The 26,757-nt window shown below is 38.0% G+C and overlaps 1 protein-coding gene across 1 annotated transcript in view; it reads left to right on the forward strand.

Moving 5' to 3' along the window:
- Positions 1 to 26,757, forward strand: part of PIK3R1 (phosphoinositide-3-kinase regulatory subunit 1) — a 562,712-nt gene that overhangs the window by 103,039 nt on the left and 432,916 nt on the right. Inside the window, exon 4 of the mRNA XM_067031067.1 lies at positions 21,704 to 21,814. The gene's annotated coding sequence lies outside the window, so the exon portion shown is untranslated. The remainder of the gene's footprint in view (positions 1 to 21,703; positions 21,815 to 26,757) is intronic.

A 26,757-nucleotide genomic window follows, 5' to 3' on the forward strand; every position in this document is an offset into this window, starting at 1 on the left:
TATATATATTCATATATATACATATTCTTTATATAAAGTCTTTTTGGTATTTATATATTTATATTAATTAGGAGATAGATACACATATTATAAAACATCAATTGGTATATATACATACATACACACAGATAAACACAGACACGCACCCTTTTTTCCAAGATATTATAATATTTTCAATCTTCACAAGTTAATATTTCATTTAAAATTCAGAGTGTTCTTTTTTAAATATAAAATTATTCTAACTTCACCTGAAAGTGAAACAAAACATTCAAGAATAACTAAAAAAGATTTTTGAAATGCATTAAAATTTAAGTGGAAACATTCTGTTAGCTACTTCAGAACCACGCTTGTGGTAAATTGAAGATGGCATTAGAGTAAGACGTGGAGATCACCTTCCTCCCCACAAATACATCAGAAATACATCTACATGTGGAACAACTCATACAGAACACCTACTGAACACTGGCAGAAGACCTCAGACCTCCCAAAAGGCAAGAAACTCCCCACGTACCTGGGTAGGGCAAAAGAAAAAAGAAAAAACAGAGACAAAAGAATAGGGACAGGTCCTGCACCAGTGGGAGGTAGCTGTGAAGGAGGAAAGGTTTCCACACACTAGGAAGCCCCTTCACTGTTGGAGACACGGGGTGGAGGGGGAAGCTTCAGCACCATGGAGGAGAGCACAACCACAGGGGTGCAGAGGGCAAAGCGGAGAGGTTTCTGCACAGAGGATCGGTGCCGACCAGCACTCACCAGCCAGAGAGGCTTGTCTGCTCACCAGCCGGGGTGGGCAGGGGCTGGGAGCTGAGGCTCGGGCTTCGATCGGATCGCAGGGAGAGGACTGGGGTTGGCTGCCTGAACACAGCCTGAAGGGGGCTAGTGAGCCACGGCTAGCCAGGAGGGAGTCCGGGAAAAAGTCTGGAGCTGCTGAAGAGGCAAGAGACTTTTTCTTGCCTCTTTGTTTCCTGGTGCACGTGGAGAGGGGATTAAGAGCACTGCTTAAAGGAGCTCCAGAGATGGGCACGAGCCGCGGCTATCAGCGCGGACCCCAGAGACGGGCATGAGGTGCTAAGGCTGCTGCTGCCGAAACCAAGAAGCCTGTGTGCGAGCACAGGTCACTATCCACACCTCCCCTCCCGGGAGCCTGTGCAACCCGCCACTACCAGGGTCCCATGATCCAGGGACAACCTCCCTGGAGAACGCACGGCACGCCTCAGGCTGGTGCAAAGTCACACTGGCCTCTGCTGCCGCCTGCTCACCCTGCATTCTGTACCCCTCCCTCAACCCACCTGAGTGAGCCAGAGCCCCCGAATCAGCAGCTCCTTTAACCCCGTCCTGTCTGAGCAAAGAACAGACTCCCTCAGGCGACCTACACGCAGAGGCGGGGCCAAATCCAAAGTTGAACCCTGGGAGATGTGCGAACAAGGAAGAGAAAGGGAAATCACTCCCAGCAGGCTCAGGAGAAGTGGATTAAATGTCCACAATCAACTTGATGTACCCTGCATCTGTTGAATACCTGAATAGACAACGAATCATCCCAAATTGAGGAGGTGGACTTTGGGAGCAATGATATATATATATATTTCTTCCCTTTTTCTCTTTTTGTGAATGTGTATTTGTATGCTTCTGTGTGTGATTTTGCCTGTATAGCTTTGTTTTTACCATATGTCCTGGGGTTCTGTCTGTCCTTTTTTTTTGTTTATTTTGTTGTTTTTTTAGTATAGTTTTTAGCGCTTGTTATCATTGGTGGATTTGTTTTTTGGTTTAGTTGCTCTCTTCTTCCTTTTTTTAAAAAAATTACTTAAAAAATTTTTTTCAATAATTATTTTTTATTTTATTTTATCTTCTTATTTCTTTCCTTCTTTTTTTTCTCCCTTTTATTGTGAGCTGTGTGGATGACAGGCTCTTGGTGCTCCAGCCAGGTTTCAGGGCTCTGCCTCTAAGGTAGGAGAGACAAGTTCAGGACATTGGTCCACAAGAGACCTCCCAGTTCCACATAATATCAAACAGCAAAAATGTCCCAGACATCTCCATCTCAATGCCAAGACCCAGCTCCACTCAATGACCAGCAAGCTACAGTGCTGGACACACTATGCCAAACAACTAGCAAGACAGGAACACAACCTCACCCATTAGTAGAGAGGCTGCTTAAAATCATAATAAGGCCACAGACACCCCAAAACACACCACCAGACGTGGACCTGCCCAACAGAAAGACAAGATCCAGTCTTATCCACCAGAACACAGGCACCTCCCTCCACCAGGAAACATACACAACCCACTGAACCAGCCTTACCCACTGGGAGCAGACACCAAAAACAACAGGAACTACGAACCTGCAGCCTGCAAAAAAGTGACCCCAAACACAGTAATTTAAGCAAAATGAGAAGACAGAGAAACACACAGCAGATGAAGAAGCAAGGTAAAAACCCACCAGACCTAACAAATGAAGAGGAAATAGGCAGTCTACCTGAAAAAGAATTCAGAATAATGATAGTAAAGATGATCCAAATTCGTGGAAATAGAATGGAGAAAATACCAGAAACGTTTAACAAGGACCTAGAACTAAAGATCAAACAAACAGTGGTGAACAACACAATAACTGAAATTAAAAATTCTCTAGAGGGAATCAATAGCAGAATAACTGAGGCAGAAGAACGGGTAAGTGACCTGGAAAATAAAATAGTGGAAATAACTACTGCAGAAGAGAATAAAGAAAAATAATGAAAAGAATTGAGGACAGTCTTAGACACTTCTGGGACAACATTAAACGTACCAACATTCGAATTATAGGGGTCCCCGAAGAAGATGAGAAAAAGGAAGGCACTGAGAAAATATTTGAAGTGATTATAGTTGAAAACTTCCCTAATATGGGAAAGGAAATAGTTAATCAGGTCCAGGAAGCACAGAGAGTCCCATACGGGGTAAATCCAAGGAGAAACATGCCAAGACACATATTAATCAAACTATCAAAAATTAAATGCAAAGAAAACATATTAAAAGCAGCAAGGGAAAAACAACAAATAACATACAAGGGAATACCCATAAGGTTAACAGCTGATCTTTCAGCAGAAACTCTGCAAGGCAGAAGGGAGTGGCAGGACATATTTAAAGTGATAAAGGGGAAAAACCTACAACCAAGATTACTCTACCAGCAAGGATTTCATTTAGATTTGATGGAGAAATTAAAAGCTTTACAGACAAGCAAAAGCTAAGAGAATTCAGCACCACCAAACCAGCTTTACAACAAATGCTAAAGGAATTTCTCTAGGCAGGAAACACAAGAGAAGGAAAAGACCTACAATAACAAATCCAAAACAATTAAGAAAATGGTAAGAGGAACATACATATTGATAATTACCTTAAGGTAAATGGATTAAATGCTCCAAGGAAAAGACATAGACTGGCTGAATGGATACAAAAATAAGACCCGTATATATGCTGTGTACAAGAGACCCACTTCAGACCTAGGGACACATACAGACTGAAAGTGAGGGGATGGAAAAAGATATTCCATGCAAATAGAAATCAAAAGAAAGCTGGAGTAGCAATTCTCATATCAGACAAAATAGACTTTAAAACAAAGGCTATTATAAGAGACAAAGAAGGACACTACATAATGATCAAGGGATCAATCCAAGAGGAAGATAGAACAATTGTAAATATTTATGCACCCAACATAGGAGCACCTCAATACATAAGGCAAATGCTAACAGCCATAAAAGGAGAAATCAACAGTAACACAATCATAGTAGGGGACATTAACACCCCACTTTCACCAATGGACAGATCATACAAAATGAAAATAAATCAAGAAACACAAGCTTTAAATGATGCATTAAACAAGATGGACTTAACTGATATTTATAGGACATTCCATCGAAAAACAACAGAATACACTTTGATTTCTTCTTTTTTTTCACACACACACACTGTATTTTATTTTTACAAGAGACAAATAAACTGACACTAAGCATTATAAATGGATGACCACAACAAAAGCAACAATGATTGCAATTACCAAACAGGAAACACACTCATACTATGTCATAATATTGACATTCCATCCAGTAACCCTCCACTGTAACAGCTCCTTTACTTTGCAGTGAAAATTGATTTGTATATTTTTTGCCGCTGAGTCCTTGTGGGATTTTTTTTTTATTCAAACAAAGTCACAAAAATTATAATCATCCTCATCAGTTCACTCAGTCCCATGTAATTAATCTTTTTTTATCTTGATCTTTTGTTAGCACTTTTATGAATTCATCAGTTTTCCATTAGAGTTCTGAAAATGCTTTTTCATTCAGTTCAGCAGTATAGTCAGTTACCAGAAACCTGTACTTGTCAGAGTCTTTTCCATGAATTCCTTGAAGACGAAACACTTTTATAGGAACATTTTTGCGAAAGCGTCAAAGTATACCCAGAACTGTCTGTAAATGACAAAAAACTTAAAAATGACCATGGTTAAAGATTTGATGAAAGTTCATAATAATGCAATTGACAAGGAAATTTAGTTATTTCTGAGATATACATTTTAAGGTAATAACTAGAATTATGACTTATAACATTATACCAGAACATATAACATTTTTAGAAATTTCATGTAATGTCTGAAACATTTATATTAACATATTTCCATACAAATAACCCAAAGAAAGTTTAATATTTGTTGTTTTTTGTTTGTTGGTTGGTTTTTAATACTGCAGGTTCTTATTAGTCATCAATTTCATACACATCAGTGTTATACACGGCAATCTCAATCGCCCAGTTGAGGACACCACCATCCCCACCCCACTGCGTTTTCCCCGCTTGGTGTTTACACGTTTTTTCTCTACGTCTGTATCTCAACTTCTGCCCTGCAAACCGGTACATCTGTATCATTTTTCTAGGTTCCACATATATGCGTTAATATACGATATTTGTTTTTCTCTTTCTGACTTACTTCACTCTGTATGACAGTCTTTAGATCCATCCACGTCTCAACAAATGACTCAGTTTCATTCCTTTTTATGGCTGAGTAATATTCCATTGTATATATGTATCACAATTTCTTTATCCATTCGTCTGTTGATGGGCAATTAGGTTGCTTTCATGACCTGGCTATTGTAAATAGTGCTGCAGTGAACATTGGGGTGCATATGCCTTTTTGAATTATGGTTTTCTCTGGGTATATGCCCAGTAGTGGGATTGCTGGATCATATGGTAATTCTATGTTTATTTTTTTAAGGAACCTACATACTGTTCTCCATAGTGGCTGTATCAATTTACATTCCCACCAACAGTGCAAGAGGGTTCCCTTTTCTCCACACCCTGTCCAGCATTTGTTGTTTGTAGATTTTCTGATGATACTCATTCTAACTGGTGTGAGGTCATACCTCATTGTAGTTTTGATTTGCGTTGCTCTAATAATTAGTGATGTTGAGCAGCTTTTCATGTGCTTCTTGGCCATCTGTATGTCTTCTTTGGAGAAATGTCTATTTAGGTCTTCTGCCCATTTTGGGATGGGTTGTTTGTTTCTTTAATATTGAGATGCATGAGCTGGTTATATATTTTGGAGATTAATCCTTTGTCCATTGATTCGTTTACAAATATTTCCTCCCATTCTGAGGGTTGTCTTTTCGCCTTGTTTTTGGTATCCTTTGCTGTGCAAAAGCTTTGAAGTTTCATTAGGTCCCATTTGCTTATTTTTGTTTTAATTTCCATTACTCTAGGAGGTGAATCAAAAAAGATTGTGCTGTGATTTATGTCAAACACTGTTATTCCTATGTTTTCCTCTAAGAGTTTTATAGTGTCTGGTCTTACATTTAGGTCTTGAATCCATTTTAAGTTTATTTTTGTGTATGGTGTTAGGGAGTGTTCTAATTTCATTCTTTTACATGTAGCTGTCCAGTTTTCCCAACGCCACTTATTGAAGAGACTGTCTTTTCTTCATTGTATATCTTTGCCCCCTTTGTCATAGATTAGTTGACCATAGGTACGTGGGTTTATCTCTGGGCTTTCTATCATGTTCAATTGATCTATGTTTCTGTTTTTGTACCAGTACCATGTTGTCTTGATTACTGTAGCTTTGTAGTATAGTCTGAAGTCAGGGAGTCTGATTCCTCCAGCTCCTTTTTTTTCCCTTCAAGACTGCTTTAGCTATTCGGGGTCTATTGTGTCTCCATACAAATTTTAAGATGATTTGTTCTAGTTCCGTAAAAAACACCATTGATAATTTGATAGGGATTGCATTAAGTCTGTAGATTGCCTTGGGTAATATAGTCATTTTCACAGTATTCATTCTTCCAATCCAAGAACATGGTATATCTCTCCATCTGTTGGTATCATCTTTAATTTCTTTCATCAGTTTCTTATAGTTTTCTGCATACAGGTCTTCTGTCTCCCTAGGTAGGTTTATTCCTAGGTATTTTATTCTTTTTATTGCAATGGTAAATGGGAGTATTTCTATAATTTCTCTTTCAGATTTTTCATCATTAGTGTATAGGAATGCAAGAGATTTCTGTGCATTAATTTTGTATCCTGCAACTTTACCACATTCATTGTTTAGCTCTAGTATTTTTCTGGTGGCATTTTAGGATTCTCTATGTATAGTATCATGTCATCTGCAAACAGTGAGTTTTACTTCTTCTTTTCCAATTTGGATTCCTTTTATTTCTTTTTCTTCTCTGATTGCTGTGGCTAAAACTTCCAAAACTATGTTGAATAAGAGTGGTGAGAGTGGACAACCTTGTCATGTTCCTGATCTTACTGGAAATGGTTTCAGTTTTTCACCATTGAGGATGATGTTGGCTGTGGGTTTGTCATATATGGCCTTTATTATGTTGAGGTAGGTTCCCTTTGTGCCTACTTTCTGGAGAGTTTTTATCATAAATGGGTGTTGAATTTTGTCAAAAGTTTTTCTGCGTCTTTTGAGATGATCATATGGTTTTTCTTCTTCAATTGGTTAATATGGTGTATCACATTGATTGATTTACATATATTGAAGAATCCTTGCATCCCTGGGATAAATCCCACTTGATCATGGTATATGATCCTTTTAAGGTGTTCTTGGATTCTGTTTGCTAGTATTTTGTTGAGGATTTTTGAATCTATATTCATCAGTGATATTGGTCTGTAATTTTCTTTTTTTGTAGTATCTTTATCTGGTTTTGGTATCATGGTGATGGTGGCTTCATAGAATGAATTTGGGAGTGTTCCTTCCTCTGAAATTTTTTGGAAGACTTTGAGAAGGATGAGTGTTAGCTCTTCTCTAAATGTTTGATAGAATTCACCTGTGAAGCCATCTGGTCCTGGACTTTTGTTTGTTGGAAGATTTTTCATCACAGTTTCAATTTCATTACTTGTGATTGGTCTGTTCATATTTTCTGTTTCTTCCTGGTTCAGTCTTGGAAGGTTATACCTTTCTAAGAATTTGTCCATTTCTTCCAGGTTGTCCATTTTATTGGCATAGAGCTGCTTGTAGTACTCTCTTAGGATGCTTTGTATTTCTGCGGTGTCTGTTGTGACTTCTCCTTTTTCATTTCTAATTTTATTGATTTGAGTCCTCTCCCTGTTTTCTTGATGAGTCTGGCTAATGGTTTATCAATTTTGTTTATCTTCTCAAAGAACCAGCTTTTAGTTTTATTGATCTTTGCTATTGTTTTTTTTGTTTCTATTTCATTTATTTCTGCTCTAGTCTTTATGATTTCTTTCCTTCTGATAACTTTGGGTTTTGTTTCCTCTTTCTTTAGTTCCTTTAGGTGTAAGTTTAGATTGTTTACTTGAAATTTTTCTTGTTTCTTGAGTCAGGCTTGTACAGCTATAAACTGCCCTCTTAGAACTGCTTTTGCTGCATCCCATAGGGTTTGGATTGTTGTGTTTTCATTGTCACTGTCTCTAGGTATTTTTTATTTCCTCTTTCATTTCTTCAGTGATCTTTGGTTATTTAGTAACATATTGTTTAGCCTCCATGTGTTTCTGTTTCTTATGTTTTTTTTTTTCCCTGTAATTCATTCCTAATCTCATAGCATTGTGGTCAGAAAAGATGCTTGATATGATTTCAATTTTCTAAAATTTACTGAGTCTTGATATGTGCCCCAGGATATGATCTATCCCGGAGAATATTCTGTGTGTACTTGAGAAGAAAGTGTAATTTGCTGTTTTTGGATGGAATGTCCTGTAAATATCAATTGAATCTATCTAATCTATTGTGTCATTTAAAGCTTGTGTTTCCTTATTTATTTTCATTTTGGATGATCTGTCCATTGGTGTACGTGAGGTGTTAAAGTCCCCCACTATTTTGTGTTACTATCGATTTCCTATTTTATAGCTGTTAGCAGTTGCCTTTGTACTGAGGTGCTCCTATGTTGGGTGCATGTATATTTATAATTGTTATATCTTCTTCTTGGATTGATCCCTTGATCATTACATAGTGTCCTTCCTTGTCTCTTGTAATATTCTTTATTTTAAAATCTATTTTACCTGATATGAGTATAGCTACTCCAACTTTCTTTTGATTTCCATTTGCATGGAATATCTTTTTCCATCCCCTCACTTTCAGTCTGTATGTGTCCCTAGGTCTGAAGTGGTCTCTTGTAGAAAGCATATATATAGGTCTTGTTTTGGTATCCATTCAGCAAGCCTGTGTCTTTTGGTTGGGGTAATTAATCCATTCACGTTTAAGGTAATTATCAATATGTATGTTCCTATTATCATTTTCTTAATTGTTTTGGGTTTGTTTTTGTAGGTCCTTTTCTTGTGTTTCCCACTTAGAGAAGTTCCTTTAGCATTTGTTGTAGAGCTGGTTTGGTGGTGGTGAGTTCTCTTCGCTTTCGCTTGTCTGTAAAGCTTTTGATTTCTCCATCAAATCTGAATGAGATCCTTGCCGGGTCGAGTAATCTTGGTTGTAGGTTCTTCCCTTTCATCACTTTAAGTATATCATTGCACCCCCTTTCTGGTTTGTAGAGTTTTTGCTGAGAAATCAGCTTTTAACCTTATGGGAGTTCCCTTGTATGTTGTTTTTCATTTTTTCCTTGTTGCTTTCAGTAATTTTTCTTTTTCTTTAATTTTTGCCAATTTGATTACTATGTGTCTCGGCATGCTTCTCCTTCAGTTTATCCTGTATGGTACTCCCTGAGCTTCTTGGATTTGGGTGGCTATTTCCTTTCCCATGTTAGGGACGTTTTCCACTATAATCTCTTCAAATATTTTCTTGGGTCCTTTCTCTCTCTCTTCTCCTTCTGGGTCCCCTATAATGCAAATGTTGTTGCGTATTATGTTGTCCCAGAGGTCTCTTAGTCTGTCTTCATTTCTTTTCATTCTTTTTTCTTCATTGTGTTCCACAGCAGTGAATTCCACCATTCTGTCTTCCAGGTCACTTATCCGTTCTTCTGACTCAGTTATTCTGCTATTGATTCCTTCTCATGTAGTTTTCATTTCAGTTATTGTATTGTTCAACTCTGTTTGTTCTTTAATTCTTCTAGGTCTTTGTTAAACATTTCTTGCATCTTTTCGATCTTTGCCTCCATTCTTTTTCCAAGGTGCTGGATCATTTTCACTATCAATATTCTGAATTCTTTTTCTGGAAAGTTGCCTATCTCCACTTCATTTTGTTGTTTTTCTGGGTTTTATCTTTTTCCTTCATCTGGTACATAGCCCTCTGCCTTTTCATCTTGTCTATCTTTCTGTGACTGTGGTTTTTGTTCCACAGGCTGCAGGATTGTAGTTCTTCTTGCTTCTGCTGTCTGCCCTCTGTGGACGAGGCTATCTAAGAGTCCTGATGGGAGGGACTGGTGTTGTGTAGATCTGACTGTTTCTCAGGTGGGCAGAGCTAAGTAAAACTTTAATCCACTTGACCGTTGATGGGTGGCGCTGGGTTCCCTCCCTGTTTGTTGTTTGGCCTGAGGCCAAACAACACACTCACTTTTTTGGTGAGTTCCAGTGTCTTCCTGTCAATGATTGCCCAGCCGCTAGTTGTGATTCTGGTCTTCTCGCAAGAGGGAGTGAGAGCACGTCCTTCTACTGTGCGATCTTCAGAATAAACTTTCTTCTCAAGTGATCGTGGAACAGTCTCCAGGATAGATCATATCTTGGGTCACAACTCATGCCTTGGTAAATTTAAGCAAATTGAAATTGTATCCACTCTCTTTTCTGACCATAATGTTATGAGACTAGGTACCAATTACAGGAAGAAATCTGAAAAAAATACAAACTCATGGAGGTTAAACAATACACTACTTAATAAACAAGAGATCATTAAGGAAATCAAAGAGGAAATTAAAAAATACATAGAAACAAATGACAATGAAAACCCCACGACCCAAAACCTATGGAATGCAGCAAATGCAGTTCTAGGAGGGAAGTTTACAGCAATAAAATCCTACTTTAAGAAACAAGAAACATCTCAAATAAACATCTTAAACTTACACCTAAAGCAATGAGAGAAAAATGAACAAAAAAACCCTGTTAGCAGAAGGAAAGAGGTCATAAAGATCAGATAAGAAATAATTGAAAAAGAAATGAAGGAAATGATAGCAAATATCAATAAAACTAAAAGCTTGTTCTTTGAGAAGATAAACAAAATTGATAAACAATTAGCCAGACTCATCAAGAAGAAAAAGGGGGAAGACTTAAATCAATAGAATTAGAAATGAAAATGGAGAAGTAACAACTGACACTGCAGAAATACAAAGGATCATGAGAGATTACCACAAGCAACTATATGCCAATAAAAAGGACAACCTGGAAGAAATGGACAAATTCTTAGAAAAGCACAACCTTCCGATACTCAACCAGAAAGAAAGAGAAAATATAAACAGACCAGTCACAAGCACTGAAACTGAGACTGTGATTAAAAATCTTCCAACAAACAAAAGCCCAGGACCACATGGCTTCACAGGTGAATTCTATCAAACATTTAGAGAAGAGCTAACACCTATCCTCTAAAACTGTTCCAAAACACAGCAGAGGGAGGAACACTCCCAAACTCATTCTACGAGGCCACCATTACCCTGATACCAAAACCAGACAAAGATGTCACAAAGAAAGAAAACTACAGGCCAATATCACTGATGAACATAGGTGCAATAATCCTCAACAAAATACTAGCAAACAGAATCCAACAGCACATTAAAAGGATCATACACCATGATCAAATGGGATTTATCCCAGGAATGCAAGGATTGTTCAATATACGCAAATCAATCAATGTGATAGACCATATTAACAAACTGAAGGAGAAAAACCATATGATCATCTCAGTAGATGCAGATAAATCTTTCGACAAAATTCAACACCCATTTATGATAAAAACCCTTCAGAGAGTAGGCATAGAGGGAACTTACCTCAACATAATAAAGGCCATATAGGACAAACCCACAGCCGACATTGTCCTCAATGGTGAAAAACTGAAACCATTTCCAGTAAGACCAGGAACATGACAAGGTTGCCCACTCTCACCACTCTTATTCAACATAGTTTTGGAAGTTTTAGCCACAGCAATCAGAGAAGAAAAAGAAATAAAAGGAATCCAAATCGGAAAAGAAGAAGTAAAGCTGTCACTGTTTGCAGATGACATGATACTATACATAGAGATTCCGAAAGATGCTACCAGAAAACTACTAGAGCTAATCAATGAATTTGGTAAAGTAGCAGGATACAAAATTAATGCACAGAAGTCTTTTGCATTCCTATACATTAATGATGAAAAATCTGAAAGTGAAATTAAGAAAACACTCCCATTTACCATTTCAACAAAAAGAATAAAATATCTAGGAATAAACCTACCTAAGGAGACAAAAGACTTGTATGCAGAAAATTAGGAGACACTGATGAAAGAAATTAAAGATGATACAAATAGATGGAGAAATATACCACATTCTTGGACTGTAAAAATCAACCTTGTGAAAATGACTATACTAACCAAAGCAATCTACTGATTCAATGCAATCCCTATCAAATTACTACTGGCATTTTTCACAGAACTAGAACATAAAATTTCACAATTTGTATAGAAGCACAAAAGACCCCAAATAGCCAAAGCAATGTTTAGAAAGAAAAATGGCACTGGAGGAATCAAGCTCCCTGACTTCAGACAATACTACAAAACTGCAGTAATCAAGACAGTATGGTACTGGCACAAAAACAGAAATATATATCAATGGAACAGGATAAAAAACCCAGAGATAAACTCACGCTCATATGGTCACCTTATCTTTGATAAAGGAGGCAAGAATATACAGTGGAGAAAAGACAGCCTCTTCAATAAGTGGTGCTGGGAAAACTGAACAGCTATAAGTAAAAGAATGAAATTAGAACACTCCCTAACTCCATACACAAAAATAAAGTCAAAATGGATTAAAGACCTAAATGTAAGGCCAGGCACTATCAAACTCTTAGAGGAAAACCTCAGCAGAACACTCTATGACATAAATCACAGCAAGATCCTTTTTGACCCACCTCCTAGAGAAATGGAAATAAAAACAAAAATAAACAAATGGGACCTAATAAATCTTAAAAGCTTTTGCACAGCAAAGGAAAGCATAAAGAAGATGAAAAGACAACCCTCAGAATGGGAGAAAATATTTGCAAATGAAGCAACTGACAAATGATCAATCTCCAAAATTTATAAGCAGCTCGTGCAGCTCAATATCAAAAAAAGAAACAACCCAGTCCAAAAATGGGCAGAAGACCTAAATAGACATTTCTCCAAAGAAGATATACAGATTGCCAAGAAACACATGAAAGAATGCTCAACATCATTAATCATTAGAGAAATGAAAATCAAAACTACAATGAGATACCATCTCACACCGGTCAGAATGGCCATCATCATAAAATCTATAAACAATAAATGCTGGAGAGGGTGTGGAGAAAAGGGAACCCTCTTGCACTGTTGGTGGGAATGTAAATTGATCCAGCCACTATGGAGAACAGTATGGAGGTTCCTTAAAAATGTAAAAATAGAACTACCATATGACCCAGCAATCCCACTACTGGGCATATACCCTGAGAAAACCATAATTGAAAAATAGTCATGTACCACAATGTTCATTGCAGCTCTATTTACAATAGCCAGGACATAGATGTAACCTAAGTGTCCATCGACAGATGAATGGCTAAAAAAGATGTGGCACATATATACAATGGAATATTACTCAGCCATAAAAAGAAACGAAATTGAGTTATTTGTAGTGAGGTGGATGGGCCTAGAGTGTGTCATACAGAGTGAAGTAAGTCAGAGAGAGAAAAACAAATACCATATGCTAACACATATATATGGAATTTAAAAAAAAAAAAAAAAAGGTCATGAAGAACCTAGGGGCAAGACAGGAATAAAGACACAGAACTACTAAAGAATGAACTTGAGGACTCGGGGAGGGGGAAGGGTAAGCTGGGACAAAGTGATAGAGTGGCAGGGACATATATACACTACCAAATGTAAAATAGATAACTAGTGGGAAGAAGCCTCATAACACAGGTAGATCAGTTTGGTGCTTTGTGACCACCTAGAGGGGTGGGATAGGGAGGGTGGGACAGAGGGAGTCACAACAGGGAAGAGATATATTGGTATATGTATATGTATAACTTATTTACTTTGTTATAAAGCAGAAACTAACAACAACAACAAAAAAAAAGATAGGTAAATCAATCCAAATAATGGTCACTGCCAAATACACCCTCTAGTCTTATTAGTCCCAAGGCAAAAACAAATATCCTGCTTTTTAGAACACAAGAAATCCTCAAAAGTTCATTTGTAAATAACTTTCGTATCCTGTATGCATCTTCCCTCAGAAAACTATTATAAATGGTGATTCAAGTAAAAAAAAATAAACACCCCAGTTGTCACACACGGTAGCTGACCTTGTAGTTTTAACTTGAATAACAGTCCAGGTGCACTGAGGGAAAGAAGTAAGGAAAGAAATTCTTCCCCCACTTCCTGGGTGAATGAATCTTCCCAAATAAAGTTCTGAATGAGATCATAATTTCCAGTTACGAATGTAATACAAAGCACTTCTCGTAAAAACTTTTCCTCAAAGACAGGAAAGATTATATTTCCTTTTTATGAAAGTAACAAGGTTTTACATCTTTAAAGTTAATAAAATTTAAGTAAATAAATGTATTTTTAAAAATTTTATCTCTTGGTCAAAGGAAAATGGTGAGAGGGAGGATTATAACCTTGTAGAAATAGGTGAAGTCAAGTGACAAAAAAAGAACTGCAGCCTAAGAGACCAGCACTGGCAGAAACAAGAAGGAGCATGCCACATTTTAAGAAAGTTTCTAACAAATGGACATCTTCAACAGGATAAGAGAAAGTAAAAGGTCTGGACACACACATGAACCTGTCGACAGTGAAAGGTAATGAGACAAGTAGGAATATCCTCATCAAGAAACTGGAACCCACCCATTTCTGTGCTTTAAAAGATAAACACAGGAGGGGATGAGAAGATGAGAAAGGAGGTAGCACAGAACAGGCCCCTTCAGATTCTGTCTTCCCAATTTCAGCTACCTTGAGCAAAACAGAAGGAAACAGATCCATCCTCTCCCTAAAGTTGTATAAACATTTCAGTAACTAGGCTTATATTTCAAATATCAGAAAAGCCTAATTAGATCCTAATATAGTAAATCATTAGCATTCACAAATTTATTATCATTTATTTCCATAACTCAAGAAACCCTAAAAGCCTTACTGAGGTGAGACTATGTATGGGAGTATAAAGATAGTGTGTAAACCTAGCTATCACAGCATCTATAATTCAGTGTAGGGTTATTATTTTCTACTTGCCAATTTGGTAGTGATTAAAAACAAAAAATAACCTGTTTTTTGTAATAAGGTAGAAATGTCAGAAGCTAGAGTAGAGCCTTTGCAAACCTGCATATAAAATCCGTATTTTTTCCTTCTCTTGAGAAGGGGAAAAATACAAATGCAAACTTTCTTTATAGTGGGAATACAATAAATGTTTGCTGAAAGAAAAAAAATAAGCAACCATGCTTTTATCTTCTTTTTTGAGAATTTTCCCAAATTCATGTCAGATACCAAACCACAGATCCAGGAAGCTCATAGAAACCCAAATTAGAAACCCAAATAGGATAATAGGATACAAGCCAAAAAAAAAAAGGCATCTCATATTCAAACTGCAGGAAGTTAAAGATAGAAGAAAATATTGAAAGAAGCCAGAGAGGGAAAAAACATGTTACCTGTAGAAGAGTGAAGATAAAAATTACATCTGCTTCTACCCAGAAACCCTGTAAGCATAAGAGAGTAGTGTAAAATACTTAAAGTGATGAGGAAAAAAAAAAAAAAAACCTACCAACGTAGAATTCGGTATCCTGAGAAATTATCCTTCCAAAGTGAAGGAGAGATAAAGACTTTCTCAGAAAAGTTAAAATTGAGCCATATTATAGAAGCACCCCACCTAACTCCCCACAGCAGGGACTGCAGCTCCTTGTGACTACTTCTCTTCTGCTTATATGTCCACTAACCATGTAATAAAGCAAGTCTTCCTAGAAGACCTTCCCTGGAAGGAGGAGCAACCCACTGATACCCATTTGACTAAAGGGCTCTAAAGTGGGAAATAAAATGATAAATTAAAGCAATATTCAACAGATTATGGCGCCAAGTTTGGTGGACTGTTCAGAGTTGTGTCATGGGAAGTACACACACACACAATCTCTTTGACATAATAACTTATGTCACATTGTGGTGGAAAGTTCCCTGGTACAGAACCAGGAAGTTGTTTTGGGGATAAGATACGACTGTCCTAAGCAGTGCCAGGCTTTCTTGCTATTCCCTGTTAACCATTCTGTCCCTTTGCCTTAATCTTTACTGACTCCCCACCCCCCTACTTCTTTAAGCGTGCCGTGGACAGCACTGTCAGTTCTTCCAACTTTCAGCCAAACGTTTAGATCAGCCATGTACAACTTAGTGCAAATAATCAGACAAGATATTCATTTATTCATAGCAAAAACTGACTGAGTGCCCCTCCAATGCTTGTACTGAAGGTGGAACAGCATGTTTTGTTTCCAGTTTGCAGATGGAAAACTTGGGGTAGAGGCAGAAGTCTTTCTGTGGGCCCCTGAAGTCACAGTTGGCCTGGTCCTGACAGTCAGTGCTTTGGTGTCTGTAAGGCAATGAATGTCCTCTCTCTATTTGGAACAAATTTCCCAAAGTCCCAGGTTTCTGAAAAGGACCAGGCTGTAGCCCTCCAGTGCTGTTTGTTCTTTTTAGGATTGAATCACCCATACAGTGTCCACGACAAACGGGTCCAAGCTCCAACTTCAGGTATAGACTCGGGGAATGACAGCATCCTGGAGCATCTTATTTCTGTGTATAAAGAATTGCAGGCTGAAAGCAGTCTCAAGACTGCGTCTCTAACAGCTTCCCTAAGGGAAACAACTTAATCCCACCGTGCCCCTCACAGCTGTGTTTTCAGTTGTAAAAGCTGGGCTCTGGCCTCAGGTAGAAGTGTGTCGGAATTTATTTGTTGGCAGTGGTGGTATCTTATTTGCCTTGCTTTGCTAATCAAGTGTCTTCTTTAAAAGTAAAAAAATCAATAAGGAAAGGATGGGATACATAAAAGTGAATATGGTGATGATGATATCAATAATGATGACAAGCCGCAGCACAGGGAGATCAGCTTGGTGCTTTGTGACTGCCTGGGGGGGTGGGATGGGGAGGGTGGGAGGGAGGGAGACGCAAGAGGGAGGAGATATGGGAACATGTGTATATGTATAGCTGATTCACTTTGTTGTAGAGCAGAAACTAACACTCCATTGTAAAACAGTTATACTCCAATAAAGATGTTAAAATAAATAAAACAATAATGACAATGATGGGGAAGAGGCGATAGCTAACCCCATGTAGCACTCACAGTGTATTAGACAGTGTTCTCTGTGCTTTACATGTCATGACTCAGAATAGTTCTCTAGCAAATGTATGAAGTTGCTAATATTATCATCTTTAACTTACAAATGAGGAAACTGAGTTAATGAGAGAGATGTTCATAGTACATAATTCACAGTACATATTTAGCTAGCAGGTTATATACTTAAAAATTAGTTTCTCACCCATATCATATACCAAAATAAATTCTAAGAGATTTAAACAGTTAAATGCACTAAGTGAAATTTAAAAAGTACCTAGAGGAGAATTTTTTAAAAATATTCATGGCATGTCTGGTTATGTGATGTTTTCTAGGCATAAATATAGTAGAAGAAATCACAAACATATCCAAACAGCTATTTTCAACTTCTAATTGTATAAAAACATATATTCAATTAAGAAGCAAAAATTTCAAAAGAAGCCAGAAATATCCCTAATGGTTAATACCCACAATATGTAAAGTATTTGTAAATCAATAAGAAGAAGAGTAATAACCTGAAAGATAAATGGTCAAAGAATAGGAATAGACAATTCAACAAAGGAACTAGTGCTATATAAAAAATAATAATAACAGCTATTATTTACTTATTACTCTGGGCTAGAAACTGTGCTAAATACTTTAATTATCTTATTAAATCTTCAAAAAAACTGTGTATGATATGCATGCCCAAGATCACAAAGCTAGTACACAGACTGGGAACCCAAGCCTGACCACAACTCCAAACTCAGTATTTAAACATAAAGCCACACTCCAGTGATGTGCTGGTGCCAGCTCATTCCCACTTGCTAGAGTCCACTGCATATACCTCTTCCCAACTACATGTTCAGTCATGTCGTGTTGGTAGCTTGAAATAAGCTATGAGGGGAGTATTTACACCACAGAAATCAGCATGTGCTCCAAATAACCCCCCCCGCAAAGCTAATTATTAAATAGTTCTCAACCCACCATTTACTATCTCCCTAAAACAACTGGAATCGTATTTCAGAACCTGAACAAAGGAACTTTATCAAAGCACAAGTAATACTGCCGAACTGTTTTCCTAAATGTCAACTTCATTGCTCAAAGAAATGTGAACTAAAATGAGAGCTAGATACCATGTTTGCCTACAAATTAGCAAATATTAGAAGAGAGCAATAGTAAACTAAATTGAGATATCAAAGACATGTGAATTAGTTCAACCTTTCTAGAAAAGTATTTGGTACTATGTATCAAGATTTTTTGAGAAGTTCATATATTTCAGTCTCATAATTCCACTACTGAAAACCTAAGGGAAATAATCAGTGATATGTACAGTGATCTGTGCATTGGGATGTTCGTTTCAACATTGCCTAGAGTAAAAACTTGGAATCTACCTAAATAGCCAATGGTAGGACAACAGTTAGTGTATGTGACAATCACATGATGAAATATAACGGAGCTATTAAAAATTATTTTCAATTTCAAAAAACATTGTAAAACTATGTACACAATGATCCATACATTATTCAAAAATATATATATTTCTGTACATATATAATAGATACATTATTCAGATATATACTCAGGTCTTGTTTATATACCTCAGTAAAGTTTTGCATTTTTCTTCATATAAGTCCTGCATATATTTGATTAATTTTGGTGTGTGTATAATGCAGGTATATATCATACATATATCTATAATGCATTTATATATACTGAGATTATATTTTTTAAACAAAACAAATGAAAATATATATCGTACTTATAGAATTGAAGACTGAATATTATAAAAATACCAATTATTTGTGTTAATTTATGTTTCATGAAATATAAACATTAAAAAAAAATCAAATACAATTCCAGCAGAATTTTTCTTCTTTGAACTTGGCTAAATGATTCTGCATTTCATCTGTAAAATTATGTGGGATTCTGAATGATTTTCTCATTTAGGAGTTTAATTTTCCAGATTTTATATGAGAGCATATGTCACTTCTACATCTGAAAAATACTTGATAATGATATAAATGCTTAATACATATTTAAGTACATAAATAAGGATTTTAGAATATATGTAGTCTTTTACATATGTGTATCTTACGTGTGGTATCAGGCAAGTGCCACAGATCTCAAAGGGAGAGATTTTTCTGTCAGAGGACCTGGGGATTCAGGAAAGTTGCTATTACCCATATGTAAGGTGACCATTTGAACAACATATTATAATCCAGAGTATAATCTGTTTACTTGAAATCAAGATGGTGACTCTTCTGCTCTCTGGGAGTCCTTTTGTATCACTCATTATTAGGAGCTAATTGAAAACAGCCCCAATTCATCGAGGCTTGTTAGCTCCCACTCTTCTAGAAACTATTGTCTTGGGTGTCTAGCTTTGTAATCTCTTAGGAAAAGTGCTGCTTTTAGTTTTAGGAGGGTGAAAAATAAAATGCCTGATAATAATTCATCAGTGTTTCTAAATCATGAGTGGTGACAGTGGCCTTAGGATTCCTGTCTAGATTAGTTTATTTTCCCCAGAATAAACATTGAAACCAAATGTAGGTTTTGCAATAGAGGCAACCTTGTGTACAGGAAATAGCATGGAATTCGAAATCCAAAGACCTGATTTGAGTCACAGCCCGCGCTCTGCCTAATGGAGCGATGGAGGACAAGCCAGTTAACGGTACATTCTCCTCGCGTCATTCACTCATTCAGTCGACCAGTATTTGTTGCCCCCCCTACTATGTATCAAGCACTGTCTTGACACTAGAAATCAGTAAAGAAGAGAGTAAAAGCCCATGCCTCTATAGATCCTACATTTTAGTTGCAGACCTAGACAACAATATCAAAATGATGAAATAAATATTCATATAATTTTTAATTAAAAGTGCCTGCAGAGAAATAGACAGGGTTAGGGTGGTAGAATGTGTAGAGATAGAGGGGAGTGAATTGGAGGAGGAGGTTGATAAGATGGTCAGGGAAAGCCTTTCTAAGGTTGTGACGTTCAAGCAGAAACTGAACCCAAGGGAGTTAGCCCCAGGAGGACAAGGATGTGAAGTATGATTGCAAAGGCCCAGGGCTGAGGTGAGAACATCAAGGTCAGTGGTGCTAGAGTGGGTGAGCAAAGTGGGAAGCTGGCAGGAGATGAGGTCCAAGCAGTTACATCGACCTAACCACCAGAGCCATCACAGAGATGAACAGTGTGTAGGACAGCCACAGGGTACCCGACGACTCACTCTACAAACGTTAGGAGGTAGCAAATGTTAGGAAATGGAGCTCTGGTGTCCTTGTCATTGTCCATATCCATGTGTCTTGACCATGGAGTAAGAGTTCTGTGTTTGGACAGAAGAGAATTTGGCCACTGACCTTTTCCTTGGGAGGACTTGACAGCACCAGTCCATCTGGGGCTCAAAAGAGGCCACATTGTGTTTTATACAAGATATTCACTTCCTGTGCAGAACCCACCTGGGTTAGCAGCTGGTCAGGACCAACAGCCGGTCCCTTCATGCAGTAGGCATTTGACACGTGAGTGTGCACTTCTGCTATTCACATTTGGGATGTCATGTACAAGAACAACTATCTGATAACACAGAAACTGGGAGGGAAATTTTCATAATGCATGGCATAGTATAAGGAAAGTGAGAGAGGGGCATGGACATATATACACTACCAAACGTAAAATATATAGCTAGTGGGAAGCAGTCACAGAGCACAGGGAGATCAGCTCGGTGCTTTGTGACCACCTAGAGGGGTGGGAGGGAGGGAGACGCAAGAGGGAAGACATATGGGAACATAAGTATATGTATAACTGATTCACTTTGTTATAAAGCAGAAACTAACACACCATTATAAGCAATTATACTCCAATAAAGATGTAAAAAAAAAAGAAAGTTTTATTTCTAAATGTATGTAATGGTGCATGGGCAACACATCATTTTATCTTTACCATGCCCTTTCCATCTGGGCTCAACTGCAGGTCTTGCATACAACGTCGTCTCTCATCTGCTTAATATTTGGAGAGGTACGATCATAGAGAATGATGTGGGAAACCAGGCTCAGTCATAATAACCCTTTCCCACAGTCGAAAAGGGAGTAAGACTACTCGGTTTAGCCTTTGACAACATAATGCAGGGTTGTCAGACTGTCCGCTCTTCCCAGATCATCACCTCCCTCCTGCCACTCTGCTATTAGTGTTGACCTCGTTGTTCTTTCTGCTGTCATTGCTCCTCTGCCTACCTCTTCCTGCTGTCCCAGCTCACACTATACTTTCCTGGGGCCAATTCTCTGCCCAGAAGTGTGGGAAGAGGAGGGAGAGGCGGCTGTGCTCCTTTTCCAGGGCTACAGTTGGCTCAGTGTCTTGGTGTGGAAATACCTGCCCGAGTGCCGGCCTCCAGGCACCACGGTCCAAGAACACACCCTTTCATAAGCTTTGGGCTCACAGAGTGTATGTGAAACCTACGCAAGTGCAAATGAGCTTGAAACCTTTTCAAATATGCTTTCCCGTTGTTAATCTGCACATTCATCTGCACAGCTGGCTTGGAAAATCTCAAGCCACGAGGTCAGCTCTTCTTAGGCTGACTGGTTTGCCGCTGTAATAAAGCCAAATGCAAACATGGGAGAAGAGGTAGTGAGAGGCAACTCTCCTTTCCACTGGCTGCCCTCTGGACAGGAGTTCTTCATTATGGGGATCTGTTGAGTTTCCATCACTTAGATAACATATAAAGTGGTATCTCAATAAAGTGGGAGATGAAATGTTAGTCACCATCCCTCGACGCTCCAAGCACACTCTGCCTAGTACGTGTAACTGAACATAAAAGAAAGCCAACCTCTCCATTAGTCACTCATCTAGGCAAAGCCTTGGTGCTGAGCCAGAAATTAAGAGTGCCAATTCAATTTTCCAGGTCCCAGTGATCTTCCCAGATTGGAAATGGATAGCTATCGCACTGTGGACCACTAGGTATTGGTTGCCAATTGGAAAAGTCCTCAGAAAACTTTCTTGAAAAAGTGATTGGGTAAGTCATTTGGATATTGCTTTCAGCTCTGTTCTTCATACTGAGAGTTGATGTGTTGGTTTCCCAAGGGCTGGCTCTTAAATCCACTAGATCTTGTATTAATCACAAACATAATCAGACTTGTGTGTACTTTGGAAAATTACACTCCCTGAATCCACAATTGTTTTATACGGGTGAAATATGATAAAATAATTTGTAAAGGTAGAATTAAAGGTCCAGAGATGGGCAATATTCTAACAAGACCACATGCATCCTGGAGGACAGGTGCAGAAGGGTCCAGATTTCAGGCTACCAATGAGGGCAGCCCCATGTGTTCACTGATTATATAAGTCCTTCCCTCTAGGATTTTTTTTATGTCAACAGCTTGTGGGTACCTTCTTCTCTCACTCTCATTCTGCCACTATGTTATTACTTTCCTGCAATTTCAGTCCCTTGGTCAATGGTGAGGCCACCAAGAGTACAAGCTCTGACTTTACAGGTGTAGAGTTTTCTACCTCAACCCCTTTAGACAATTCCCCCTGTTCAAGTCATTCCAACAATCAGTTACCAAAAGACAGCTGACATTAACAGTGAGACTCTAAAGATAACTAAGTTTTTGTCCCACTTTAGTAGGTCTTAGGGTCTGGAAGAAGAGACAGACACTTAGCAGATGATTTTAATGATTTCAGTATAACATGTTAAATACTGAACTAGAAATCTGCCCCCTGTGCCATGAGAATACAGAGAAGAGTACCCACAGCTCAGCTTGGGGTTCAGGGAAGACTTCCTGTGACAAATTATAACTGAATTATGCCTGGAAGGATAAGCAACAGTAAGATAAGTGGAAAAGGTGTTCCAGATGGAGGGATAAGTATAAGCAAAGGCAGAAAGTCATAAAATAGCACAGGATCTGCAGGGAATCATAAACAGTTGATACGATTTAAGCATTAATTATGAGTCAAGAAATAACAAGTGATGAAGTTGTAGAGGTTGGTGAGTAGGTGCCAGGCACCAAGGGCCTGTGGGACAGGCAAAAGAACCTGAATTCTATAGATGATGTGTAGTCTTCGAATGTATTTAAATGGGGAATGATATTGTCAGATTTAAATTTTAGATGAATAATTTTTGAAAGGTTTTGAAGTATGGATGTAAGAGGATAATACTGAACATTGGGAGATAATTTATGAGGCTTTGGGTCCACTATAGAGATGATGAGTGGGTATAGAGAGAGAGGATAAAGTTGAGAGATTCTGGACATGGTGATTGGTTGATTAGGTGTTGGGGAGGTAAGGAAGAAGAAGAAGTTGGGACAAACTCAGGTTTCTACATTGTGATGGCATGGATAATGGAACTACTGACTGAATTAAGCACTATAGATGTTTGGAGGTGCAATTACCATCTAAGAGCAGTGGTGCAGAGAGAATCCAAGGTGCCAGAATCATGGATACTGTATCCAGTAGTGATTTGCAGGACTAGTATTAGAGATTTCAAAGGTAGGATTTTTAAGGTGCAGAAGCAGCTCAACCTGGATCTGGGATAAACCTTCTGAAGAGAAAAAAGTAAAAATGTCCAAAGAAAATTCCTCCGATTTGGAAATGTCATGAATTTTCTTCCTTTGACGCCTACTCTCCCACCACCAGCCCTTGACATTTTGTAGTTGCTGTATCATTAGAAATATGTTTCCTGTAAGTCCAAAGTTCCATTGACAATGCCATGAAAATTTATTCTTAAAGCACCCCTTTCCTATTCCCAATTTTTGTCCATATAGTGTCACGGAAAACTGGTCAGAATGAAATTTCCTTTGCACCTTCCACCTTGTTGTAACTTTCACTTCTTTAAATCTCTCTGTGATTGTATCAGTGATTCTATCAGTGACCATATATGTATACATAAAAGTGTACTTCATTTTATTGTACTTCACTTTATGTGCTTTGAAGATATTACTTTTTTTTTTTTTTTTTTTACAAACTGAAGGTTTGTGGCAACCCTGCATTGAGCAAGTCTATTGCTACAATTTTTCCAACAGCATTGGCTCACTTCGTGTCTCTGTGTCACATTTTGGTAATTCTTGCAATATTTCAAATTTTTTCATTATTATTGTATTTCTTATGGTGATCTATGATCAGTGATCTTTGATGTTACTATTGCAAAAAGATTAAGACTCTCTGAAGACTCAGATGATGGTTAGCAATTTTCAGCATTAACATATTTTCTTTTTTGGCTGTGTTGGGTCTTCGTTGCTGTACACGGGCTTTCCCTAGTTGCGGCGAGCGGGGGCTACTCTTCGTTGTGGTGAGCGGGCTTCTCATTGCGGTGGCTTCTCTTGTTACGGAGCACGGGCTCTAGGCGCGCAGGCTTCAGTAGTTGTGGTGTGCAGTCTCAGTAGTTATGGCACACTGACTTAGTTACTACGTGGCATGTGGGATCTTCCTGGACCAGGGTTAGACCCATGTCCCCTGCATTGGCAGGCATATTCTTAACCACTGCGCCACCAGGGAAGTCCCCTAAAGTATTTTAAAATTAAGGTATGTACATTGTTTTTTTAGACATAATGCTACTGCACACTTAATAGACTGGGGTATAGTGTAAATATAACTTTCATATGTACTGGGAAACCAAAAAATTGTGTGAATAAAGCAATATTCACTTTATTGGGGTGGTCTGGAACTGAACCCACACTATCTCCAAGGTATGCCTGTATATATACATACATATACTTGTATATGTATATATATGTACATATATATACTTGTATATGTATATATATGTACATATATATACATACAAATATATGTATATATATATTTCACTCAAGAATTAGAAACTTACAAATTTTTGTGACTGTAATAGGAAGCAGTTGCATTTGCTTGTTCATGGAGAAGACAGCTCATTGGCTGTAGCCTTTTGTCTCTTTTGGTTCTCTTCCTTCCTGACCTCAATTTCCCTTTGAAGATTTAAGTAATTCTGTTTGAACACAAAAAGCATGTTTGACAAATAAATATTAAAGCTTACTGCCGGAGATATGATAAGGCAGGTGGATGAACTACAATAGTTATATTTAAGTCAAAACTGCCCTTTGGACCAGCACTATCAAATGAAAATAAAATGTGAGCCATATGTGTAATCTTAAATTTTCTAGTAGTTACATTAAACAAGTGAAAAGAAAGAGGTAAAACAACTTTAATAATATCCTTTATTCAACCCAACATATTCAACATATTATCATTTTCACATTTAATCAATACAAAAATACGTTAATGACTTTTTTCATAGGAAGTGTTCAGAATCTGGTGTGTATGTTACACTTAGAGCACATCTCATTTCAGATACCAGGTTTTCACCTGAAACCCATGACGTGTACTTAGATTTCATAAACTTAATTTTTAAAAAGTATATACATGTATCCAAGTTGTTCCAATCATACTTAAAATTTCCTTAGTTGCGCACTCTGCACGTTAAGTGCTCATGACCACCTGTGGCTTTTGTGTTGGACAGAGCAGCTGTAGACCTTTACCCTTCCTCTCATCCAAATCTCCAAATGCTGTAAATGAACTTGAGGCAACTGAACATTTCTGAAAGATATTTCTGAAAGTTTTCCAAATCACCCAAGCCTCTGAGATCTCATCTGTAAGCTCTAGTTGATGGAGTTTTCAAACTAGCTCAGTCAGGCTTCTGGAGGGCTTTAGAGGAAAGAGTAAAGGTCTTAAGATGGAGAAATAACAGAAAACAAAAGCATTTGATCAAGAAGATAGCTGGTACGTGTCCTGTAAAATATATTTGTGTCCATTTTTAAACACTGATTATAAAATTTTTTATAATATGAAAGTAGTCTTGAAAGTAAGTTTAAAACTTTAGGGTAGGTTTTGTCGTTGTGAGGTTTGTTGGCTGGTTGTTTGGTTGCTTTACCTTCTAATATATGATCTTAAAAAATTCACAAATTTCCATTTGTACTACAAAAAACACTCCAATGTGAACCTAGTGACCCTCAGAAGTTAAAAATATTTATTAGTATGGTGAATCTAGCCTAAGGTTAAAGCTGGTCCCCTCTGTACTAACACACACACACACACACACACACACACACACACACAGGCACATACACACATGCATGCACACACACATATACTAAAGGACATGTGTGGCTTTAGAGCAAAAAACTTCCCTAACAAAGGCCAGCAGACGTGTTTGGACCATATTGTGTGCTACATCAGAGCTTAGCGGTCAGAGAGATTGTTTCATTCCATCATATACGTTTAATGTTTGGCAGAGGTGGTGGAGTGAGAGGCAGAGAAGCAAGGAGTCATTCATTCCTTCTTCTCTCCCAGTGAACTCGGGTGGGATGAACCAGGCAAGAGTCGAGCCTGAACACCCCCTTCACTGCAAGCCGATGTACAGGGTCTGGAATGGGTGAGAAGGAAGAGGAGATGAGCAGGCAATTCCAGGATCCTACAGACACCTCCTGTCCTACCCCTCTTCCTCCTCCATCTTCTGTGCTCAAAGTTCACTATTAGTGATTATTTAACAGACCTCTTGTCTTAAGAGTCTTAGGACACATTCCAAGAAACCCTGGGCTTTCATCTCTTTCACTTTTTGAAATGTGTCAGGCTAGCTCTCAGAGTCTGATGTCTGCTGTCCTATCTGCCCCTCCTCTAACTCATCATTTCCTAATTTCTTTTTTTTCAAGTTTGAGCTCACGTTGTATTTAACAGTAGCATATAGTGAAAGACAAACATTTCAGCTTCTTGACTGTGGTTTTCCTGGGTTTGAACACCAGTCAGTTAAGCATAGTAATCATTTATGGAACACCTGCTCTGTGCTAGGGGCCTTGCTAAGTACTTTGGTGTCAAACATACTGTATAACTATATAGTATACACTCAGGTGGGGACAGGGATAAACTAGAAAATGCTGGACTTTCTTCCATGCACAAACAGGGGTGATATGAATACTTAAATGGCCAGGTGTT

This window comes from Kogia breviceps, chromosome 4 (assembly GCF_026419965.1).
Source record: "Kogia breviceps isolate mKogBre1 chromosome 4, mKogBre1 haplotype 1, whole genome shotgun sequence".
In the NCBI taxonomy this organism is placed as follows: domain Eukaryota; kingdom Metazoa; phylum Chordata; class Mammalia; order Artiodactyla; family Physeteridae; genus Kogia; species Kogia breviceps.